Raw genomic sequence first — 14,598 nt, 5'->3', positions numbered from 1 at the left:
CATTATATGTACGTTAGAAACAATAGCAAGAAAGAAAAAAACCACATGTGTCCCTATCTTGGGGTTCATGTCCCTTAACATCATCCTATCTGGTCATATGCAGATAGCTTTTGACCTATTCTTCTTAACCCAGACAAATATTAGTTATTGAAAATTAGGGAAACCATGGGACCAATGTTAATTTGGACGTGGCTTACTTCACGTAATATAATTTTTACCAAGACTTTCCAGTTACTAACAAATTTGGCAACATTATTCTTTCTGATGGAGGCATAGAATTCCATTGTGTATATATACCACAGTTGTGTTGGTAGCTTTAGTATGGTCTTGTTTGTGATCATTTGGGTAAATGTCCCAAAGTGGGATTGCTGGGTCATAGGGGAGCTCTATGTGGAGTTTTTTGAGGAACCTCCATACTATTTTCCAAAGTGGTTGAACAAGTTTTATACTCCCACCAAGAATGCAGTATGGTTCCCTGGTGGCCACATCCCCTCCAGCATCTGTTGTAAAAGTATGGAATGCTTCAGGAATTTGCCTGTCATCCTTGTGCATGAGCCATGCTAATCTTCTCTGAAATGTTCCAATGTTTCTGCTACGCATTTCATTTTGTGCTCCTGCACTTGGCGAGTGATTTTAGGTGCGTCTACACCAGTAGAATCAGCATAAATCAAGCCAGCATTTCTTCATTTAAAATACAAGGAAAGGATACAGGTTGCCACATTGTAACAATGAAATGTACAAGACACTCTATGGGGGGGGGGCGTGGAGTGACATGTTGGGGAGGTATGAAGGGGTGGAATGGTAGGGGAAAGACAAAGGAGGGGGTAACAATGCTCAATAAGAAATGGACTCATTACCTTACTTATGTAACTGTAACCCATCTGCACAGGAACTTTAAAATAAAAATATAAATTGAAAAGATACAAGGAAAACTTCTGTACTTATAGGAAGTTGTATTTGTCACTCAATATCAGCAAGGTATTGGTTTTAGGACCACAAGCATATTAAAATTTTGGATGCTCAAATTCTCTACGTAAACACAGTATATTATTTCCAATAGAATCTGCCCACATCCTAGTGCACGGTAATTGCTACGAAAATTTTTACTACATTCTATGTTTGTAGTGAAAAATAAAATTATATGCACTATTGACTGATACCATTTTTTTCAGATAATTTATTTATTGTGAAAATATCGTACAGAGGGGATAATGGGCAAGGTAATGAATATATATACATATATATATGTATATTCATATATATACATATATACATACATATATATATACATATACAAATATATAATGTTTTAAAATCAAAATATTTTATATCCTTTTTAAAAATTTTTTTGAAAATACCATACAGAGTTGTTACAATTACAGAGGAAAGGTAATGAGTATATATTTTATCCAGCATTATTACTTCCTCCTTGGTTTCCCCTTCCCTTCATATCTTCCACCACACCCCACCCGCTCCCCGAACTGCCCGAAGTTGTAAAGTTCGAATTTCAGCATAATGACTTGTACATCTCATTGCTGCAATGGGTCCACCTGTATCCCTATTTAAAAGGTTTGCTTTTGCCCTTCCCATCCACAAACTATATCAATATCAAATACAATGAAAGCCGGGGTTATACCATGGGGAGGGACATAGAACACAAAAAAGCAATCATCTTATGAATATGTTTGAAACAAATGCAAGAAGGAAAAAAATATATGAATATTTATATTGGGGTTCATTTCACGTAAAATCAACTTATCTGACCTTTTCTGCTTGTGTCAGACATACACTAGTTATTGTAAATAAGGGAAGCCATGGGACCTATGTTTCTTTGGGCCTGGCTTTCTTCACTTAATATACTTTTATCCAAGTATTTCCAGTTCTTAACAAATGGGTCAATGTCATCCTTTCTGATGGAGGCATAGAATTCCATTGTGTATTTATACCACATTTTCTTGATCCATTCATCTGCGGAGGGGCATCTGGATTGGTTCCATATCATAGCTCTCTTAAAGAATGCTGCAATAAACAGTTGTGTTGGTAGATTTAGTATGGTCTTGTTTGTTACCATTTGGGTAAATGCCAAAAATTGGGATTGCTGGGTCATAGGGGAGCTCTATGTGAAGTCTTTTGAGGAACCTCCATACTTCAACAGATACAATCTATTCAACATTAAACAACTATGTACTAATGGGCTAAGAACAGAAAAGAAGAATTTGGCAAACGAGAAGTTATTAGGTTTAGGGAGAAATGTGGGGGAAAGTAGGATTAGAGGGATGTGGTAGGTAAAAAGAGAGTGCATTTGGCCAAGTCCTAATTTCAGAGAGGGAAATAGCTTGGGAAGAATTATTGGAGAGACTTAAAAAAACAAGAGAAAATGGAAAAAACAAAACTTTACGTATAAAAAGTGAAACACAAAAATTATGAAAGGGTAAAGAAGTGATATTGAGAGAAGAAAAGCTAAAAAATAAAAGTTCTTAAAATTATATAGGTAGGAGGAGATAATACTACTGTTAAAGAATTTAAGCCTTAGAGGTTTTGAATTGAGTAATAAATTTCTGGGTTAAATATGTACACAAGGGAGATAAGGTCTAATAATCGATGACAGGTATGTATCTGAGGATGAGCAAAACAGCAATTAAGTCACCCAAAAAGAAGAAAGGGAAGGAAAAAATGAAAAAGAAAAAAAAAGAAGAGAAAAAGAAAAAAGAAAAAAAGGACCAAAAACTCAGTAGAGATTAAAACACACACAGACACACACAGACACACACACACACACACACACACACACACACACACACACACACACACACACCTAAAATAAAAATTATGCGAGGACAAAAAAGATTAATAGAAAACAATTTTTAAAATATAATTTAAAAATTTTTTAAAAATTAAAAAAAGGTATAAAAAAGAGTTCTTTGATTGGGAAAGGGGGTGCGTGCATGGGAAGATCTTTTATCTCCCTTGTGTCCTAACCAATCTCTTGGTGGAGTCTCAGGTCTGCTTGTGGTTACTGTCTGGTCTGTCTTGATTGGTTACTTAAGTCAGTTTGTTTGAGCAGGCAGAAAAATGCTCTGCTTTACCCAGGATTTTGTGATCCTCCTCCTCTCTAGTTCAGTGGGAGGGAGATCTGCTTTGATTATCACAAAAGAAGGAGATGGCAAAGAAGGAGATGGCTGTTTCCTCTAGTTTGGAGATGGTGTGATGAGGCTAGGTTCTGGGTAGAGTTGAGGCCTTTCACCAAACAGTAGCTTTTCCCTGAGGGGATAGCTTCTGATATACTCACAAAGCCCAGCCTAGAGCCATTCTCAGGGTTTATGTATACTGAATTTCAATTGTTTTTCTTGGCTGCTGTAGGGAGGGGCAGCCTCTGGCTCTGTTTACCCAGAAGAAAGCCACACCTGTGGGGGCCACGGATCCTCTGCTTGTGCTTGGTGACTTTCCCTTGGGTGGAGCTAAGCCTGGAATGTCAGGTCAGCTTCCTGTGACCTGCTAAATGACTCCAGTTTTCATCCAAGGCCTGAGTTGTTGCTAGCTCCTCAGCCGGGCCTTTTTCAGTATCAAAAATGGAGATCTCTGGTGCTGGGGGTGGGGAGAGGTGGACTTCCCCCCTCTGCTTCCTGAGAAGGAGTGAGGATGTCAGGGTTCTACTCACGCTGGATTGTTGGTTCCCTGGCCATCTTTAGTCTGTGATCTGCAGGATGAAGATATTTGCTCCTTGCCAGTTCTTGCTGGTGTTGAATAGAATCCACTAGCCCCTGGGTCTGGCTCCTTTGTCCCGGATTCTCTGTGTTTAGGTAGGGTGGCTATGGCCGCCACCACCAACGCCTTGCCACAGCTGCAAGCAAGTGCTCAGGTCTGCCTGGATTTTTCCTCTCTGGCCAAACTCTCTGTACAGTGATCGCACACTTGGTGTGATTCTCTAGGCTAGGACTGTTCACTGGAACACTAAACTGCTATCTATGCGAAAAATTGATAGCCTCCAGCTTCATTTCCGCAGTCTTCATTCAACATTCATGAGTATATTTCTTATCAAGCATTGTTGCCTGCTCCTTTGTTTCCCCTTTGAATCCCTTCAAATCACCCCCCCCCTTCCTAATCCACCTCCCAGCCAAATTGTAAAGTTGATTTTTTGACGTAACATCTTGTACATCTTATTATTGCAATGGGTCCAGCTGTATCCCTATATAAACAGTTTGTTTTTGCCCTACCCCTCCACAAATTATATCAACCTCAAATACAATGAAAGCAGGGGTTATACCGTGGGGGAGGGACATACAAAGCAACAAAGAAATCATATCATAAGTATGTTAGAAACAATTGCAAGAAAGAAAAACCATTTGAATCCTTATCTTGGAGTTCATTTCACCTACCATCAACTTATCTGACCTTTTCTGCTTGTGTCAGGCATACTAGTTTATGCAAATAAAGGAAACCATGGTACCTATGTTTGTTTGGGCACTGCTTACTTCACTTAATATAATTTTTCCAAGTCTTTCCATTTCTTAACAAATGGGGCAATGCCATTCTTTCTGATGGAGACATAGAATTCCATTGTGTATATATACCACATTTTCTTGATCCATTCATTTACGGTGGGACATGTGGCTTGGTTCCAAATCTTGGCTATGGTAAACAATGCTGCAATAAACATAGCTTTGCTAGTACCATTAGTGTGCTCTTGTTTGTGATCATTTGGGTAAATGCCCAAAAGTGGGATTGGTGGGTCATAGGGGAGCACTTTGTGGAGTCTTTTGAGGACCCTCCATACTACTATCCAAAGTGACTGAACAAGTTTACACTCCCACCAACAATGCAGTAGGGTTCCCTTCTGTGCACATCCCCTCTAGCATCTGTTGTTATTAGAGTTCTTCGTTATAGCCATTCTAATTGGAGTGAGGTGGTATCACAATGTTGTTTGGCATTTCTCTTATGGTTAGGGAAGTTGAGCATTTCTTCATGTGTCTATTGGCCATACTTCTTTCTTCTTCAGCGAAGTTCCTCTGTAAGTCCATAGCCCACTTATTTATTGGGCAGTTGTTTCTTTGAGGATTTGTTGTTGGGGCATTTAATTTTGTGAGTTCCAGTTATATTGTAGATATGAGACCCTTGTCGGTTGTATGTTTAGTGAAGATCTTCTCCCAATCAGTGGGCTTTCTGGTGATCTTGCTAGCTATGTCCTTTGCCATGCAGAACCTCTGCAATTCCATGCAATCCCATTTGTCCAACCTTTGTTTAATTTGTTGTGTTTCTGGGTCTCTTTTAAGAAAATTTTGGCCTGTGACAAGGAGACCTAGGGTTTCACTTATTTCATCCTTTGAAGTTTTTAGTGTGTCAGATTTGACTCCGAGGTCTTTGATTGTGGAGCACATGGGCAGCAAAGATGGCTCTGAGGGGGAGTTGTGTGGGCAGAGCCCAATTTGCTTTACGTTCCGTGACTAACCATCCCGTGGAAGCTTAGGGGCATGATAAGGTTCTTCTTCCTCCCCTCCCATGCACACCTGGTCTTTTTTTGCTTTAAAAAAGAGCTTGCTCTGAGTTAATAAATGAATTTCCTGCTTCACTTGACTCCCTGCTGTGTCTGATTATCTCCCTGGCTAAGGGAGGCCTGGGAACGGGGGAGCAGCCGCACTTACCTTCCCTTGGACCCCATTCATCTTTTGTGGGATGGACGAAGACCCAACATCTGGCGCCCAACGTGGGGCTTGAAAGGAAAAGATACCAGCGGCGGCTAAGCAGTCTCACAGGGTAAGTGAAACCCTTAGTATGGGTAATGCTATTTCACAGAAGTAGGAGGAGGAGGCAGCATTAGGCCTAGAGTGAATAAAGGAGGACTTGAAAAGTGAGAAGGAAAAGGAATGGGTCAAATTCATCCAAGAATGCACTGAAACATGCACAGTGGAAATCAAAATGAGGGTGAAAGTTACCCCCTCTGACTCGGGTGCCCCGGATGGATCCTAGGTCCCCACCCTATTTCTCCGATTGAGGGAGAGGTACGGCGCCCTACGCAACCTGTGAGAGGGACCTGTAAGACCCGGACCCCTACCAACCTTCCATGGAGGGGCCGAGGGGTGGGGAAATAACCTAATTGGAGGCCTACCCTGGAAAGGAAGGGCCACCCAGGACCCCGGACCCTGGGCCACAGGATTTGCTTCCCCAAGTGTATCTGGTAAATCTGGCCCTTGGAATGGTATCCATGGGAAGCTAAAGATCTTAAAGAGCTCCACAAGGCAGTGGAGGAGGATGGCCCAAACTCTCCTTGGGCCCAGACCTTATTACAGGACATTGCTTATCACCCATGTGTCCCTAAGGACTGTCTGGATGTGGCCAAAGCCTTCCTCACTTGTTCTCAGTTTATTAAATGGTGCCTTTCTTTAAGGAGGAATGCAGAGTGCGAGCGGAGAATAACTGGCAGGCTCAATCTGTGATACCTATTACTTATGCCATGTTAAAAGGGATGGGGAATGGTACTCCACTAGGGTCCAACATGCCGCAATACCTGGCTCATACCATGACCAGGTGATTCAGGCAGGACTTGCCACGTGGTACAAACTGGATGATGAGCCCACTGAGTCCCTCATAGCAGGAGTTACACAAAAACCTGGTGAGCCTCTAGTTGAGTTTGTAGATGGAGTCCAACAGAGTATTAACCACAAGCTGCCAGCAGAGAACCTCCAAGATCAGTTTGTAAAGCTGCTGCTCTGGGAAGAGATGAATGCAGACCACCACATGGCCTGCATGGGATTGAGAGAGTTTTTTCTGAGAAGATGGGTGATGGCCTCACAGGATGTGGGAATGCAACAGCACCAGTCCCAATCATTAGCTTTAGCTTTACATGTTCAGACATCTGCAATGACTGTGGCTATTACTCAAGCACTGACAGCCCAGGGCCAAGGAACCCCAAGACCATCGGGGAAAGGGACTTGTTTTAAATGTGGGCAGGAGGGGCACTTTAAGAGGGATTGTTCACAAAAATCCCCTGCCAACTGGCCCTAGGGGGCCTAACCTCCCCCTACACCCTGACCCAGGGGCAGAAAGGGATACCATTGGAAAAAGAATTGTGGATCCAAGTTTGATTTAGATAGGAAGCCCTACCTGGGTGGAGTGGTGGCCATTGATAAAACCTGAACTTGTATTCCTCCACCTTCTGGTGGAGATAAACCTTGGGTACATATGCCCTTCTATGAGTCGTTGGAACACACCCATATTTGTTATTCAAAAGGCCTCTGGGGCTAGGTGTAAGCTCCAAGATCTATGAAAGGTAAATGAAAGGATGGAGCTAGTAGGAACATCCCTAAGAGGTATGCCCTGGACTCCTGCTATACTTTCAGAATATACCTTGGTGTGATTGATATTAAAGATTGTTTTTTTCTATCCTCCTGCATCCAGATGACTGTAAAAAGTTTGCTTTCTCCATCCCTTCTCTTAATTTTTCCCTGCCTGATTGGAGGTTTGAATGGACGGTGCTGCCACAGGGAATGGCAAATAACCTGGCCTTTTGCCAACAATACTTGGCCACACTTTTAGGGCCTGTGCTGGGTTCAGATACCTCTCTTGTGTTTGCCTACCCGGATGATATAATTGTGGGGCACCAAGACCTAGGACACCTGGAGGGCCTTCTGGCCCAGGTTCGCATCATATTAAGAAAGGGGGGCTTCACCATAGCACTCAATATAATTCAAAAGTACCTTCTTTTAAGGTGTTCTGGTTCCACCTTACCTTGACTCAGGCCAGTCTCCTTAAGCCTTTGCTGGATATTCCAACCTCTCTGACCTTATCCCAACTTCAGAGCCTTTTAGGGGAAACCAATTGGCTGTTTCCATGGGTTCCTGTCCCTAAAGATAGTGTGTGCTTTATTTGCCCTACTAAAAGGCAGGACGCCCCAAGAAGTTATTACAATTACAGACAGCCATTGGGCAATATTTTTGCAGTTCCAAAAAGCCCTGGATGAAGTTTTCCTGAAGAGGTATTCTATTTTTGAGCCCATTTCCCTTTGGTGGTTTGGAGGTGTTACATTGATTTCTGCAGTTTTAATTCAAAGGGGGGAGCCATTAGAGTGGGTTCACACTCCCCTGAGGGCACACCTCAGGTATAATCTCAGGCAGACCAACTTGCAGATGCTATAATCAAGGGAAGGACCCAAGCCCAAAGGCATATGGCTTTGAGCCTCACTCCACTGTTTTTCCTTTTTGGATGGCAGATATTGAGCGGCTCACTTAAGCCAATGCCTCATCTTGCTCTCTCCTTAGAGGGGTTTCTAGACCAAATTGACTGCCACCACAACTGGTTCCTTTGATTTTTTTTTAATAAGAATTGTAATAGTTATGAAAGAGTATCATATTAATTTTGAATTGCATTTCTCTAATGACTTTTGTTCCCAAAGCTTAAGCCAGCATAGAAGTAGCATTAAACACAACTTTGTAAACCCACTGGCGATTTTCATGGATTTTGGAATACATGTCTATTCAGAATTTATGCCCAGTTTTAACCAAGCTTCTTGTTAATCTCATCTTTAATCTCTCTATACAAAATCAATAATTAATTCAATGTAGTAGAAAGGAAAAAATTAAGTATCGCCTAAAAATTTTCGTTTTTCAATTACATGACATTGCTTAAATCATTTTCTTTTTACACTTGAGATTATATAAATTAATTTATTTAGACCTTTTACAAGGTTATACGTATTTTATTTATTTTACAATGATTGATCTTTCCAAAGCCTGTGTGTTTAATTTTCCTTGGTGTATTTCAGTATCATGTAGCTCATATTTCAGAGTGAAGAATAAATGGAAGGAAGCAAACAAAAAATACAGTTCCTCTCATCTGATGAAGCCTCTACAAGAATGAGGAAAGAGTTCATCCATCCTTCTAAGGACCTACGATAGGATATCAAAAAGATAATTCATTCTAATAGGTCTTCATTATCTTTGCAATGTAACACAAATGATTTAAACACAATATACTGCTCAGATACTTATATGTTTTATCAGGTTTGTATATTTTCATATGATTTCACCTCAGTCTACAACATTCCTTCATTATTCTGTCCCTGATATTTTTACACTATCAAGACATAAGATCAACAGTTTGATTTACAACATGAGAAATTATCCATCTGGCTTCCTTGGAAGCAGTGCATAGTCAATTGATAACATTATTTCTGGTTGCTCATTACATGTAATGGTTTCTGTAATACATATCACATTCTACTTAGTATTTAAAAATCTGCTTTGTTAACGATATTATATGGATAAAATTGGGGGAATAAACTCTTCCATCTCAGAACATTTTTATAGGTTTTTAATTGTAAAAGTACTGTACAGAGGGGTCACAGTTACACACACACACACACACACACACACACACACACATTTTCTTGATCCATTCATGTACTGAGGGGCATTGGGTTGGTTCCATATCTTACCTATGGTAAATAATGCTGCAATAAACATAGTTGTGCTTGTAGTTTTAGTATGGTCTTGTTTCTGATCATTTGGGTGAATGCCCAAAAAAAGGATTGCTGCGTCATAGAGGAGCTCTATGTGGAATCTTTTGAAGAACCTCCATTCTGCTTTTCAAAGGGGTTGAACAAGTTTACACTCTCACCAAGAATTCAGTAGTGTTTACTTCTGGCCACATTCACTCCAGCATCTGTCCTTGTAAAAATATTGAACGCTTCAGGAATTTGTGTGTCATCCTTCGAAGGAGCTATGCTCATCTTCTCTGTATCATTCCAGTTTTAGGGTATGTGCTGCCAAATTGAGCACAGATCATTTTTTTATATATAAAGTGTAATTGATTTTCTTAAACTAGACAAATCAACAAAAAGTAAATACAAAAGAATGGTCATGAAATATGTATTTCTTACATAAGCACAGATTTAAGAAGAAACTAAAAATTGATATGTCAAAAACAAAGTAATTCCAAATATTTGTGGTTCCAGAGATGTGTGGAAGGAGGAGTTCAATTATTCTCTACAAGGCACCTGTCATAATGAACATTGCAGCAAGGGTTAAGGTTTGTTAAAGTTTTAATGCTTTAAATGTGTTTAATTCTGGGAATTTGCTTAAATATGCCAAAATAAGGACTGTTTCACAGGTCATAAAAATTTTCCATGAAGTAGTTAAGATTTATGGTAGCAGACATATATTATTAAGTATTTACATTTCAGAGTTTATAGAAACTTTACTAATGAGAAGTTGCAAAGCCTTTGTGTAAAGAAGCAGAGTAAAGAGTTAAGAATTTGTTAACTACAATTTAGAGCTTCCTTACTTTATATGTTAGCGAGGAACAAGTGATGATATAAGCCATATACAAATGACGAGATGAGCCATAAATAGTAATCTTACTGGGTAACTTTAAAGACTACTCATAGCCTATAAAACTCTTGTTGAACATCATAATCTTAGCCAGTTTTAAATGTACAGGAATATGAGAATATAGTAAAATCTAATATGTAGTATACTTCAAATACTGGAAACACGTAACTGATTTATTTTTCATTTTATTAATTATGAATATTTAATTGTTGGTTTTATTTATTTGTAGCATTGTTTTCCTTGTAGTAATATAGTACAGTTTTGTAAGTTGTCTTTTGGAGGTACTTTGAGAAGGTTACTGGGATGGTCAACCATTTTTATAGGTGCATGTCAGTTTACAAATAGCAAATTTAAGAACAAAATATTGCTTAAAAATTTTATCAAGTAGAATCTGAATCAGGAGTGTTGATAAATTTCCACACCTAAAATCTTAGCCCTAGGGTGAAGCTGACATATTACAGAGTTGAGGCCACAAAAATGAGAGACTGTGTTTTGTTCTCTTTCTGTTTTTGTTGGTCATGAGGCTTGAAATCTGGAGCATGTGTGCTGTCCCTCAGCTATTCATCTCAAGGCTAGCGTTACCACTTTTGTCACAGCACCACTTCCATCTTTTTCTGCTTATGTGGTGCAGAGGAATCAAACTCAGGGCCTCATGCATGCAAGGCAAGCACTATATACCATTGAGCCACTTTCCCAGTTCTTGAGAAACTGTGTTTTAAAAAAATCATCTAAAGAACATTTGTTTTAGCTTTGGGTTATATATTGAAATATATGAATATCTTTTTATATTTTTGTGAATTATCATACTACTTAATTTATATTAACTTCAGCTACTTTATTATTCTCAAAGTCATGAAATATCTCTGAGAGATTGCTTCTGTGAAAATTGTTTTTGCAATTCTAATTTCTTGAGTCATTTTTAGTTTTTTATCAAAAGCACTTTATATTTTATGTTGGTGGGTTATTGTACATTAAATACCTTCAAATGTACATGTAGAATATAAAAATAGCTGTATGAATATTCTCATATAGCTCTTATTTATCTGTTATGCACTTTCAGTATTATGATATTTCTCTCTATCTTTCACTCTATCTCTTTCACTTGCTTTCTCGTTTATGCTCCATGACTGCTACTTAGCATTTCTGCTGGTGTACTATTATCTTTCAGGATCCACTGGTTTTGTGAGAACATGATAGGGACCATCAGTTACAATGGCATTCTTTAAGAGTTATAGCAGTCATGTGATATTATTCTTTGCAATGCTAAATGGCAAAACAACAGATCTAAAAATTCCTTTTCACTTTTACTATTATTATAAATTTTATCTCATAGGAATCATTGGGATGGATAAGATACTTTATCCTGTTACCTAAAAGATCTTTTTCTTTTATAAATAACCTGTTTCTTTTATTATCAGTAAGTAAATACATGTAATGAAAATAAAGCTATCCTATGGATAGATTTTCATCCCTGTAGCAGGGATGAAAAACAAAGTAGTGGCAGAAGTGAGTACAAAGGATAACCATCATAGAGCAAAGATCCTCAGAGCAGTTTATCATGTACACTTTGTGTGAATGACAATGTGCGGGAACTATAGCTTAAATCACTGAACAGCTGATATATACACACATATATTATGTATGTATAATTTTATATTTGCATATATATGTGTATATGCCCTTATATATGTACACATGTATGCTCCTATACACATGAATACACACATACATACACACATGTATACATGGAGAAAGACACATAGTTACAGCCAACACAAGTTTCACTACTTGTTGAATATGCCTTAGACGGAATGCTTGGAACCAAATATGTTGAAGATGCAATTTTCTCTAGAAGTACTTTTACCACTCCTCTTATCTCTTAAAACTGATAGGTTTTGACAGATTCAACTTGCAAAATGCTGTACAAGTGATAGCAAGCCACTCGGAAATCTCATTAAGTAATGGTCATAGGGTGTCTCCCTGTTTCCAACAGAATGCTTGCTTTTGTAGACATTCTCAACAACCAAAGTAGCTGGAGAATACTCTGGTAAAGAATAACGTTATAAGGCTTTAAATGGCATCCTTCCTTGAGCTCTTTTCCAAGAGCCAGCATCAATTCCTAAGCAGATGAGTGAGTCCTCAGAAGACTGGGGCTCAGGTCAGAATTTAACCAACCCATTTGAAAAGTCCTATGTGAGAAATGCTGACTGAGGTCTTGTGGATTTATTGGCCAAGAAAATAAGAAAGAAAACTGCCACACGTACTCCGGTGGAGTCTGCTTAGCATGGGAAACCTGCTTTCAGATCTGAGAATGGGGCTTCAAAGAGGCCTACCTCCTGGAAAGGCTGGCAAGCCCCTGGGAAAGATGTGTTCCTGTTTTTCTTTTCTTTGCTGTATAGGAGTGCCTACTAATCTTTTACTGTTCCTGCTGCTTGTTCTACTTACTCATGCTCAACGTTCCCTTATTCAAGGCTCTTTCTTAGAAGTGTTGATGACTCCAACATCTGATGAGTGTCCTGAGAACATGACTAACTCACCAGAGTTAAGTACTACCCTAAAAGCCCCTCTTATGGAGGCTATTAGACAAGTCATATGTAAATATAAACGTATTGGGGGTTTCATGACGTCAGTTCAGCAGAAGGAATTGTTTGTAAGAGATTTACAAGAAGCTGTAGGCACGGCTAGAGCAGAAAGAGTGTATGGCTATTGGAGACTTCCCTTTAATCCTAAAGCATATACAATAGACTCATATAGATATCCTGTAGATAAAAAAGATGTAGAGGGATATATAGATCAAAAGCTAAATAAGATTCCTAAAATGTTGGTAGATGGAAGGTGGCAATGACTTATCAGAGGAAAATAGTGGGATCCTCCATTATCTAGAGGACCCCAAAGACTTCCCCCAGATCCATAGCCTTTTACAGGTGTGTATGATAAGGATGGCAAACGTTGGGAAAACTACTTAGGAGAAAGAACTTCCTATTACTCTTTTATTTACTGAGAGACTTGCTAGATCTAGGCCTCCTTGGTGCTTACTATCAAAGAAGGAACAAGAAAGCTCTTATGAGACAGTTAAGGCCTCTATGGAGAAGAGTAAACGATTATGTGAAAGGGTTACAGAAAAGACACTATGAGCTTGAATTTGATATATGGCCAGATTTAACTAAATATACTGACTATCATGATTTTTGGCCACAAATTGGGGACCCTCTAAAGAATGGCAAAGAAGCAAAATTGTTTAGAAAAGATTTGAAATGCATAAAGTACAAAACTAAGCAAAAGTAACTATGAAGTACTAGAGTTTATGCCTTTCTGTTCAGCACCTTACCCATATGCTCTGGTTAATGGTTAATAGGTGATAAACATCGAAACCAATTGTATTTCTTAAAAATAGAGGTAAAGCCGAAAACAAGTGCCTATCTTCATAGCTCATCATCCAAAAAACAAGATCAGGCAACCAGCTGGTGACCACCCCAGAACAAAGCCTTGCAGCAAGATTGTGTAACCTTTTGCCCTTTCTCATGGAGAGTTTTTCTATAAAAGCTTGTTGTCCTCTGCAATAAATCACACTCAGCATTCACTCCTCTTGTGTGTGAGTTGTCTGTTTGCCATCTCCCCACCTATTCCAGTTACCTCCATTAGGTGTCCTCCGTCGTCCCGACAGAGCCGTTCCACGGCAGAAAACATTTTAATGCATTAAAGTTTGAAATAATTTGCAACCTGTCAATAAATGTGTAGAACACAATTATACCAACTGACAAAAGATGATATGCATTTCATTTATGTGCTTTTGGGCTTGGTGGGTGACTTTAGGTGTGTCTACACAAGTAGAATCAGCATGAAAGAAGCCAGCATTTCTTCATTGTTACAATGAGTAACAATGAGATGTACAAAACACTCTATCAGAGGAGGGGTAGAGGGAAGAGGTGGGGAGGTGTGAGTGGAAGGGTTGATAAGGGAAAAACAAAGGAGGGGGTAACAGTGCTCAATAAGAAATGTACTCATTAACTTACTTAACTGTAACCCCTCTGTATAGTATCTTCACAGTAAAGACATACATATTAAAAAGATACAAGGAAAACTTCTGTACTTATAAGAAGTTGTATTTGTCACTCAATATCAATAAAGTATTGGTATTAGGACCACAGGCATATTAAAATTTTGGGTGCTCAAAATCTCTGCATAAACACAGTATATTATTTACATTAGAATATGCCCAGCACCTAGTGCAGTGTAATTGCTATGAAAAATTTTACTACATTCTATGTTTGTAATG

At 39.0% G+C, this 14,598-nt stretch overlaps 2 non-coding genes across 2 annotated transcripts; both read right to left on the bottom strand.

Moving 5' to 3' along the window:
- Positions 1-507: 507 nt before the first annotated feature.
- LOC122096917 lies at positions 508-611 on the bottom strand. Its single transcript, XR_006145431.1, has one exon. It is a non-coding gene; the product is annotated as a U6 spliceosomal RNA (small nuclear RNA).
- A 9,053-nt stretch (positions 612-9,664) lies between these two features.
- On the bottom strand, positions 9,665-9,770 carry LOC122096915. The gene has a single exon (XR_006145429.1). It is a non-coding gene; the product is annotated as a U6 spliceosomal RNA (small nuclear RNA).
- Between the last annotated feature and the right edge of the window lie 4,828 nt (positions 9,771-14,598).

Source organism: Dipodomys spectabilis, unplaced genomic scaffold, assembly GCF_019054845.1.
Source record: "Dipodomys spectabilis isolate Male_0828 unplaced genomic scaffold, ASM1905484v1 ptg000402l, whole genome shotgun sequence".
Classification (NCBI taxonomy): domain Eukaryota; kingdom Metazoa; phylum Chordata; class Mammalia; order Rodentia; family Heteromyidae; genus Dipodomys; species Dipodomys spectabilis.
The sequence above is the reverse complement of the archived record's forward strand: the minus strand, read 5'-3'. Positions and strand labels throughout refer to the sequence as shown.